We start from the raw sequence: 10,899 nt of genomic DNA, 5'->3' as shown, positions 1-10,899 counted from the left end.
GAGGCAGGTGAGGTGCAGAAAGCTCCCAATGCCTCTGATCCCGGAGGCCATGCGAAAGCACGTTGGGTGCAGAAAATTTCCGGGGAGTTGGCGGATCAATACACCGAATGCGAAGAAAAAAGAAGAAGAAGGTGGATTTCAACTTCGAGTGGTCTTAGGCAAATGCGTAAGAGAGCGCCTGAGATTTTATATCGTTAATTCATTAACTACGAATTTCGAACGTCCCAGTACTGTTTGTTCTTTCCACAAATGTTACCGCCGACACTTATCAGCTTTCTCACCTTGCAATTTCAATATAAGCCTTTTTCTTTTAATCTTTTTTTAATATTTTACGTTAAAACTACACCGCTATTAAGCCTTTAAGCTTTCCATCTGCTTTTTAAGAAATGAATGAATGAATGAATGAATGAATGAATGAATGAATGAATGAATGAATGAATGAATGAATGAATGATATTTTGGGGTTCATTGCCACTTTCTTTATACCTTCTTGCCACAGTGTCGTTTTGCACCTAGTAAGCGTTGTGCATGTAGCCGACATGTGTATAAGCAACGTTCGTAAAGCTTCGCGACAACACCACTTGGAATGTGAAAATGCATTATATAAGTGAACAGGAAGTCAAGGTATTTCGGATAATTACATGGCGTAAAACAAGGCAGAGTTGTAGTAGTTTAATTAACACTACAATAATAATTACAAATAATTACCGCGTTTTAATGCCGAAGACTTGAGTTCGAATCCTAGCTGACACAGGTTATCTGATCGAGCACTATGACTTATTTGTGCACGTTACATAGAGATGTCACATTTAACAGCGCAGCTGTTTCGCTTGCAGTAACTTCTCGGTCGGAAACAGAAATATCATCATCATGGACCGGCACTCGCTCTCTTCATTCTCTTCTTCATCGTCGTCCTCTTCTGCTTCGGTCCCACAACACGTGCGGCGATTTCTCCGGCGTGGCCTCTAATAACCCCGATGGGTTCGACAACGAGTACAGAGAGAGGGAAAGAAAGAGAAGAAAAAGGAGGGGAAGAAAGGAAGATATATAAAGAAAGAAAAAGAGAGAAATTGTCTTTACGAAAAAAACACGAAGCGGGTTTCGAACCCGCGTACCCACGTTCCCAAGGTTAGCATCCTAGCCACTCGCGGCACCTTTCTTTTCTTTCATGGTATTTATTCAACATACACATGACACTTGAACGTAATTCAATAAAGACAAAGAACTAATATGTTGATTATGCTCTTGGCGCGGCACAATGGCTACCCAGGCACGCTAGCAGAGCGTAGCATAACCTTCTATTGTATAGTGTAGCAAGGCGGTGGGAAAGGGAAGTGAGCGTGATGAAGAGAGATATGCTGGTGATCAGGAGGGAAAGGGGGAGGGGAGAGAGCAAAGCGTAGCATAGAAAGAATGAGCAAGAGATAAATAGAGAGAAAAAAAAGCACAAAGAAGAAGAAAGGGAGAAAGAGACAGGTTCAACGAAGGAGAGACAAAAAGAAATGGGGTGAAAGATAGAGAGGGAAAAAGCTGCAAAGAGGAAGCAAGCGAGAAATAGAGAGAGAGAAGGGGATGGAAGAGGGAGAAAGAGAAAGAAACAGAGAAAGAGATAAATAGAAATAAATGGAGGAAAAAAAACACAGAAGAAAAAACAGAGAAGCGAGAAGAAAGAAATATAGCAAGAGAGAAAGAGAAATTTTCCAAATGTTAACAAAATAACAAAAGTCTGGACTACATAGGTGCCCATGAGCTCCGCGGTCTCTTTAGCATTCCGCCTTGCGTGCAAGCTATGCAAGATTTTTTTTACACTATTATTTCTGTAAACTTTCAATTGAAGTTTTACCTTTAGATGCGAAGTATCTTAAGGCGGAGCTCAATCCGGTGGTGGTGGTGTGCGGCGTGACCACCCTTACTGCGCATGCGCATACCCTCTCCACACACGTCCTCTCCACTCACCCTCTCCCCTTCCCCTCTCCACTTTCCCTCTCTCCATTTTCCCTCTCCCCTCCCCCTCTCCCCTCCCCCTTTCCACTCTTCCTCTGAAACGCGGGCTAGACATGCCGAAATTCTCTCCTGCGCAACGCCGCGATGAGCTCGAGCGCATGCGCGTCCCCTCCCCTTCTCTCGCCTCTCCTACGCTGCCCCCCTCTCGCCCGCCTGTCGACCGCGTTCCCCGCTCGCCCTGTGAGAATTAACGGCCAGGCTAGATGGAAGATACGACGCGAGTAGCGTCCCTCTTCGCGTTCCACGACGCGAGGTCGGTAGCATGCCCAACGAATGCCAACAGGACTCGATCGTGCAAGTGCTCCGGCTTCGCATCGCCTCATGGTCCCCTTTAGCGGGAGATGGTGTAATTTTTTTCTTTGCTATTTTATTTAAGAGTTTTATTTCCAAAGTGCTCCCTTACTAAGACAGAACTTTTCACGGCTGCTTCGCATAGTTCCAGTGTGCTTTCCCTGGATTTGTCATACTATGTTTTCCACGTGTTGATCTGATAAACGTGGATTTTACGCGTTAACTTGGTCGCATATCACGGGGTCGCGTTGTTTTTAGTCCGGATGCGTGAATGTAGTCATGATTACAAGGCACGAGGTTGTTCATAGACTCTCTCTCTTGCTGTACCGTAACTAAACAACTCTTCGTATTTCTTCGCTAGTAATGTGTTAAACGTGGTCATGATAAACGTCAGTAGCAAAATGATTCTCACGTCGCAGTGTTTATAAATGTGTAGGTTATAGGGTTCTGAAGAATTGCGAAATTCCTTTCAAGGAAGGTGTCGAGTATCTTTACCGATTTTGTATAATTTGCTATGGATGGCACGCCCAAACAATGTCCACTGCATTACAATATACCGCGTGGCATCTTCTTGCAGCAGGTGTGTACGTGAGTCTGGCCAGCTGTGTCATGGAGCCGCTTTGACATCAGTTGCTTTTGTCTTCTGTTGTACCGGTGAAACCACAGGTGTGGAGCCTACTATTGTGTAACGAACGTAGCCGAGAGAAGTATGTCCACGAATTGCGATGTGGTGTGTGCATTGCAACTCTTCTTCGTGTTGCGTTGCGTCTCTCGCTTCCATGTCTTTAGCATGCTGTTTAGTGCAAAAGGAGCGTTAGTGTAGTCAGCGTAATCGATGAGAACGAATCTGTAGGCTGTGTTGAATCTGCACAGCTACTGTTGCTCGGAACAGCAAGACGCTCATAGAAGAAGCGCGGCCTACGCATCGGTGCATATCTGAAGTTTATTTTGCCCTGTTACGCAGAGCTAAGAGGTTTCGCAATCCTCGATAACTATGTTGTAATGGTAGTTGTACCTACCTCAAAAACGCACCAGTGAGGATGCAGCGCTTACTTATATATAAAATCACGTTGGGGTAGTAGAGCATTCAGAAATGCATGTAGTGCGGAAGCATTGCTACTTCAAAGAAGTTTCCAGCTTCTGTCGCCGCAAGAACTCAATGCATGCCATGCATTAATTCTATACCTACCTCTGTAGTGATAACGACTGTCGTAACACCGAACAAGCTTCAATAAGTAGAACACATTACTACTTTATCAGTGACTTTAATTAATGAAGTGCTTGGGATGCATTACATGAGGACCGACGTCCGATATGCCCAGTACTTGCGTGTGCTGCGGTTTTTCGCCATATACATAGGAGGGGCCATGGGATAGTTAGTTTCAAGAAGTGTAGTTAGGAGCGTGAACATGCGAAGCCATGATCACAGAGACTGTGAACAATGAGTCATATGGGCTACGCATGTTTGAAATCGATCGGATAGTGTCAGAACGCGTGAACGAGGACGCAGAAAGAAAGACGACACACAGAGAGCGCTATTTCCAACATTAGATATAATTTCCTTATGATCCGATATTTACCGAACAGAGCGGAAACAATACAAACAAAAATGAACACTCAGCCATGCATATCAATCAGGTGTGCATCACTCTATCGCAAGTGCATAACAAGCAGTTGCAGTAGTTACAGCGATAAAGCTGGTAACCTTATCTTTCTTCGGAGATAACGGCACTCAGTGTTTGCTTACGTATGTGTATAAGAGTAACTCAAATTGCGGACTCTGCCACTATCTTGGCAGAGAATGACCAAAAGACGCGAGGTCCCTTTAGTGACGTTATATTAATGCTCACTTCATATCTGCTTAAAGCATCTTTCAATCTGACAAGCAAGTGCTCTTTGGCAGGAAGTCGGAATGGCATATACAGTCAATCCCCACTATATAGAACTGTGCTAAATCGAATTATCCTTTATATCGAACTGTTTTCGAGCACTAAAACGCTTTAACGTCAATTCATAGAAAGATTTAGCGCTACATCAAACAGAAATAGCCGGAATACATGATATATCGATCATCGGACCGTGTGAAAAGCCACAAGAAGTTGGCTTTCCCTCACAAAAGGTTGGCTTTTTCTCACGCAAGGGGACTTCCCCGCACACATATGCGAGAGTGAGCGGTGTGATTAGGAGCACCGTATCGATGCCGCATTTCCTCACCTACAACTCGCCCCTACACACAACCCCCTCTGCCAAACTACAAACCGCGCAAAAATAGGAACTAAAAAAAAATCTCTGTCTGTTGTTTTGAGCCGCCTTCCTTGCATTATTGTGAAGAAGTACCCCCACTGCCAAACTACAAACCACACAAAATAGGAACTAAACAAAAAATCTTCTGTGTGCTGCGTTAAGCCGGCTTCCTTGCATCACTGTGAAGACGTTCCGTGAAGCCAGCTTGCGCAGCAAAATTCGCATCGATAATACGGAAAGTTCTGTAAAAGTTTTATGTCGAATTATAGTATCTATCGAACTCATTCCCGCTTTAAATTTAGCGAGTTTGATATATGTGGGTTCGACTGCACAACGCTACGTATGCAGCTTACAAAAATGTTTCCAATGTTGGCAGGATATGCGCTTGGCATGTTAAGGCCGAGACAGACGGTACGATTTTCCATACGATGCGACGTCCGACACGGCGGTGGGCAAACGGGAATGGTGACCTTTCATAGCATCGGACAGTCACCATTCGTGCTCCCCCACCGCCGCGTCGGCCGTCGCATCGCATGGAAAATCGTATCGTCTCTTTCGGCCTTTACTCTGAATTAACCAATTTGCATAACTTCTGTAAACGTTCTCCTGTAGAATAATCCTCATCTACCTCCGACTTTATGCTAATCTTCTAAGATTACGTGAAGTGCAAACGATGTATCGAACAACAGCAACTTTCTTTGGTCTAGCAGTACTACTACTGTTTCCCTTTCATGCGTTTTGTACTTCATGCTGAAGGCTTCCGAGACTTCCGAGCACAGGCAACTGGCCATCAGAATCTGCAAGGCACTTCGCCTGATCCCCGAAACTGATGTCTACCTTTTTGTTACAAGATTTCACGAGCGAATTCCTGAAACAAGGCTGCACGTTTAACGGGTTTGTAATGAGCCAAAGGAAATGGTAGGACGCGCATATCGCCTTCTCGGCCAGTAACTGCACCAGAACTTTCGTGGTCAATAGTACAATGCGAAGACTAAAATTCTTCCGAAATGCTCTACGGGCACCTCATCCGTAAACACCGAAGGGGCAACTCTTCTATGAACTAGGTTATACTTTCAGAAACCACCGAGTCGAAATTACAAAATTCTCTATTAAAAAAATTTTCAGTATCGTCTACAAATCTCGACATTTTCAGGATATTGGATTTATTTTTCAGGCGTTCATGGAGAACCCGCTCAGTCACGCAAGCAGAGAGCAATACATTAGCTAATACGTGTGGCATTTTTTTTAAATTTTGCAATACTTGTATCCACCCAAGTCAAGTTAACAATAAGACGTTCTGAAAACGAGGCGCAAACAGCGCACACTTGACGAGGACGGACAGAGGAAACATAGGGCACAGGCGCTGACTAACTCTCTGAAAGTTGCTCTCAAGACAAGCCAGAGTCGTTTTGAAATCGAATTGCTCCAAACCTGTCAATGCAATCAGCAACACATTTCATCAAGTCATTCTGGAGATTAACATAGTGCAGGTCATCAAGGAGGTTATTCCAGCATGTATACATGAAACAGGACTGTACGCTTATATTTAAATGATAGATCATATGCCACGTACAAACCAAAGTTCAAGAATTAAATAGCATTCTGTTCTGCGACAGCATGCAATGCGCACAAGATGTCGCCCGCTGGTCGACAACATTTATTTATGCATCAAATGTTGAATAAGTAAACATTAAACCACTTGCACAGGCACTGCTTCAATAAAGTACAATCGCAAAACACCTGAGTCCCGAAATGAACAATAAATTATGTTACCAAGGCGGCTCTGCCAGCAACTGCGAACTCTGCTCATAAGGGCGCGGTCGTGAGCACTGCCGTGCCCGCTATCTCGACTGATATCATGAGACGGCTCGTAAACTTGCTTTACTCTCAACACTTACATCGCGGTTACAGGACTTGACAGCAGGAAAACCGCTTCCGTTCCTGGAGCAGCCGTATTCCTTAAACCAGCGTTTTGTTGACTTACGCGAGATTGGATCCAAAGAGTTAGTTGCCAGTCTTACTTCGTAAACATTCCAATTTTCGCTATCGTATTCATTGCTTCGCCTTAGCGGCGAAATTCATTTTTTTTGCTTCCTCAACAGAATAAGCGGCATACATCACGGAGGTTAGGTATTGTATAATACGACTGATCTGAGGAACCTATTGCACTAGACTTATTCCCGTGCACTCTGCGATGTCAGTGCACGGTAAAGAACACCAGGTGGTCAAAATTTGCGAAACTCTCCACTATGGCGTGCGTCATATTCACATCGTGATGCTGGCAAGCAAATTTGCACATATTATTTTGATAATCGCCCTGGGAGAAGGATCGAAATATGTAACATTTAAATCAACTACAAAAATTATAGCACAAACCATATGTCGATATTTACTAGTCCCATTCTATGCGTACATAATTGTTTTGTGGAGTGTCTATTAAAGTACCTAATTGCGCAGAGAAGGGGGGACAGAGGAGGGGGGCTTCACACCCGATATTAACTTGTGTGTGTGTCTGGACATGTGTATGCATACAAAGACTGTACACGCTTCGAGGGTTTGAACACGACATCTGCCGGATGATTCGCGCATCATGTGCAGCGTGGGCGCGTTACTGATAACATCCTGCATATCAAAATCAGTTGATTGTGATGATTAAAAAGATTGCATGATGATAATATGCAGAAGGAGATCCCAAAGTCATAGACTGCAATGGGACCTCCTTTACAAACTATACATAAAAAATTGGTTGCAGCACTTAATACACGATGAACAATTAGCTGCTTTTCAGCATTTACTATAGCTAAGGAATAGAAAGTGTGCAAATAACATGTCGTATAAAAATCGTTGTCGGAGAACAAAGTTATGCATTAATAAACAATGGGAGTGACATGAAATACCAAGCATCAATGTGAAGGTTGCAGGTTCGGTCAGTGCCGGCGGCAAGTTGTCTTTTCGTCCCCTTTACTTTTTCCACATCTACATCACAATTATTACAATACACTTAAAACAATACAATTAACGTTCCCTATAACTTCCTTGGCTTCATTATATGCTGGTCTAAGACTCTGTCAAACAAAGACGCGAGCCCTTAAAATTATCTTCCTGAATTCAAAACATAATTAGCAAATACATGTTCAAGACGGCAAAATATAATATACATCATGTGATGTATATATAATAGGTTCGATAAATAAAAAAATATTGTTGACAGGGGTGTTGAAGAACAATATATTCATGACTGCGTAGATTGCATGACTGAAGATTACTAGATGGTGCAACTTGCCGCACTTGTTTGCACTGTATTGTTTTACCAGTCAAGTAGGCTCAATAGGACTCGAATAATCCCGTGTTTGATCTCCCTGAACAAATTTTAACATATTTATATTTTTAGTTTAGATCTTAATAAATGCAAGCCCCCCTCCACGCCTTTAATTTATTTCTCTATATAGAAGGACTTTCTAGCTATCTTCTGATTTTGTGTATGTGTGTTCTTTTTTTTTTCTTCCGTACCTACAAATACGTCCAGGACATAGTTAACTACAGTAAGAACAGAAGCCATCCTCCTGCAGTGTGCATAATATAGGTTGATGAAGACGACGATCACGACGTAAAACGGTATTCTAAAATAGCAGTTTTACGTCGTATTCACGGGACCACCTCCCTCCTTTAGTTTCAAAATCAGTGAGCCAGCCTAACACACGGAGTGAAGATTTGTGATAAAAAAAGATAAAATGAAAAAAAAAAAAACTTGCGTCGGCCGGGAATCGAACCCGGGTCAACTGCTTGGAAGGCAGCTATGCTAACCACTATACCACCGACGCCCGACGTTCACAGCAGCATTCGTTGCTATTTTTTGTCCGTGTCAGACCATCCGCACGGAGCAAAGCAGCCGGCGAGCGGGAAGCGACCAGGTCCTTGACCGAGTGCGTACCGGCTCCGGTAGCATATATATCCAAGCGGCGGTCTTTTTAAGAGGCGGCTTTCGCCATGCATTCTCCGATTGTTCAAGAGATTGCAAATACCGTTGCATTGTGAGAACCATTTAAAGCGAAAGCCTTCGCGACTCCTCATCAAGCGCGAAAAGGGACCGTCGGCGTGGGCTTCAACACGAGCGATGCAAGGAATCATAATCACGTGATGACGTCTCCTGATGGCGTCATCATGAAGTCCAAGTCGCCACATTTTATGATGTCATTATGAGGTCTCCAGAACATCCCTATTACGCCAGATATCGTGAAGTATTTTGATGACGTCATGAGGTGACGTTGCTTGGTCAATGGTGGGCCGATCCCGGAGGCAGCTGAGGTGTAGAATTCAATTCAATTCAATTCAGTTTATTCCGAAATCACAGGAGACATTACAAAAGTCACAACAGTGATGCTGTGGGGCGACAGCAAAATGTCATTAAGGCATGACGAAGACTTTCGCACCATTTGAAAACATAGCAACAGCAGCATGAGATCATCAGTTATTATACGATATCGAAACATGTACTTCAAGGTCATGCCGATTTGCATTTTATTAACACGTAGAAAAACATGTAAAGAACAGAACAGTATAAATGGTTTATTGTAAGAAACTGTAATGTTAGTGGCAGTAAGTAGCTCATCATTTGGCGACCATAGTTAGTACGTGTGTAAAGAATTATCCAGTCATCGGTGGCTCGTGTGCTATAGGGGCAGATGTAGGGTGCCACACGCGCTAAATCAGTAAGAAAAGAGTCGTGATTCTTTCGGGAAGTACGATATCGCTTCATTAAAATTCTATTCACATATCAGGCATTGGTTGTAAATTAAGGGCTTCGAAAATGGGTTCGGAACGTTCATCGCGAGGAACACTTGTAATTATGCGCACAGTCTTTTTGTGTAATCTATATATTCGGCCTAAGTTCTTTTCCGATATGGTGCCCTATACTAGATAGCAATAGCTTAATGTAGATAAAAATAGGGAATGATATAGTAAGAGTTTAATTTTTTGTGGCAAGAGAAAACGTAAGCGCGATCGTCATCCATCACTCTTTTTTCTCCCCTTTCCCCACCCCCGGTGTAGAGTAGCAGGCTAGAGCATACTATCGCTCAGGCCGACCTCTCTGCCTTTCTATAAACAAACCTCTCTCTCTCTCTCTCTCTCTCTCTCGATAAGATACCTACAGTACGAGAAAGTTTAGTATAGACAAGCTTAGCCTGATCGTTCCATAGCATGTTTTCGTGGAAAATTACTCCCAGAGTTTTCACCTATCAATTCAATATTAATAGATTCTGAGCCAATCACTACTGATAAATCGCAATTTACGGGTTTATTTATTGGACGAAAGAGCACAGATTTTGTTTTTGAGGTCTTTATAATTAGCGAATTTCTTATGCTCCAAATGTGCAGCAGTTCCAAGACATTATTTGCTTTGTCAACTAGTTTATGCAAATCGCATTCCTTAAACAATAAGCTGGTATCATCTGCATAAATAATAAATGTGTTGTTATCGGTGTTTGCCAAGTCGTTCACATACAGATTAAAAAGCAGGGGACCCAGAATACTTCCTTGGGGCACGCCATGAGGCAGCTTTTTAAAACAAGATGCGTAGCCATTAATATCTACTTTTTGCTGTCGGTATTTCAAGTAGGTTTTTATGACATTTATAAAGTTCCCCCGAAAACCACAGTGTTCTAGTTTTTTATTTATTTTAATGTGGTTGATTCTTTCAAATGCTTTTGAGAAATCTACAAACATTCAAAATATATACATTTCCTTTTCAAATGCATCGAGTATGATTTCTATTTGCATTAGTAGAGCAGTTTCCGTTGAGCGCTGCTTTGTGAAACCAAACTGAAAAGGCGTCATAATGTGGTGCTTGGTTGAGAATGACACTATTCGTTTATGTAACAACTTTTCAATTACTCTAGAAACTACAGGTAAAATAGAAATTGGTCTGTAATTGGTCATGCTATTTGGTCACCACCTTTGAAAATAATAGAAACTTTGGCTATCTGAAGACGACTAGGAAACGTGCCCAATGAGAAGAAAGTTAATGATGTATTCTAAAATAGGAGATATGACATGAATAACATGCTTAACTGGACGGATTTCTAGGTCGTCTATGTCACAACGCCTGCTATTCTTCAGTGACATGAAATCAGCCGTAACCTCCTGTGTAGGCACTGGAAATAGAAATGCACTTTCACCTTTGCGAACCCAAGAATCGCGCAAAATTATTGTCGTGCGAACCCTCTCCAAAAGAGGTAAAGAATTTAGTGAAGGCTTCAGCAAGGTCATCACCAGTAAGAACGTGATTATCTACAGTGAGTTTGGTCGGGTATGTGCTATCATCCGAGTATGGGTGGAGCAACATGTTTAACTTTTTCCAGA

At 42.7% G+C, this 10,899-nt stretch overlaps 1 non-coding gene across 1 annotated transcript; it reads right to left on the bottom strand.

The window, feature by feature from the left end:
* Positions 1-8,288: 8,288 nt before the first annotated feature.
* Positions 8,289-8,360, bottom strand: Trnag-ucc (transfer RNA glycine (anticodon UCC)). The gene has a single exon. It is a non-coding gene; the product is annotated as a tRNA-Gly (tRNA).
* Between the last annotated feature and the right edge of the window lie 2,539 nt (positions 8,361-10,899).

Source organism: Rhipicephalus sanguineus, chromosome 8, assembly GCF_013339695.2.
Source record: "Rhipicephalus sanguineus isolate Rsan-2018 chromosome 8, BIME_Rsan_1.4, whole genome shotgun sequence".
Classification (NCBI taxonomy): domain Eukaryota; kingdom Metazoa; phylum Arthropoda; class Arachnida; order Ixodida; family Ixodidae; genus Rhipicephalus; species Rhipicephalus sanguineus.
This window is presented reverse-complemented; position numbering and strand designations above follow the sequence as displayed.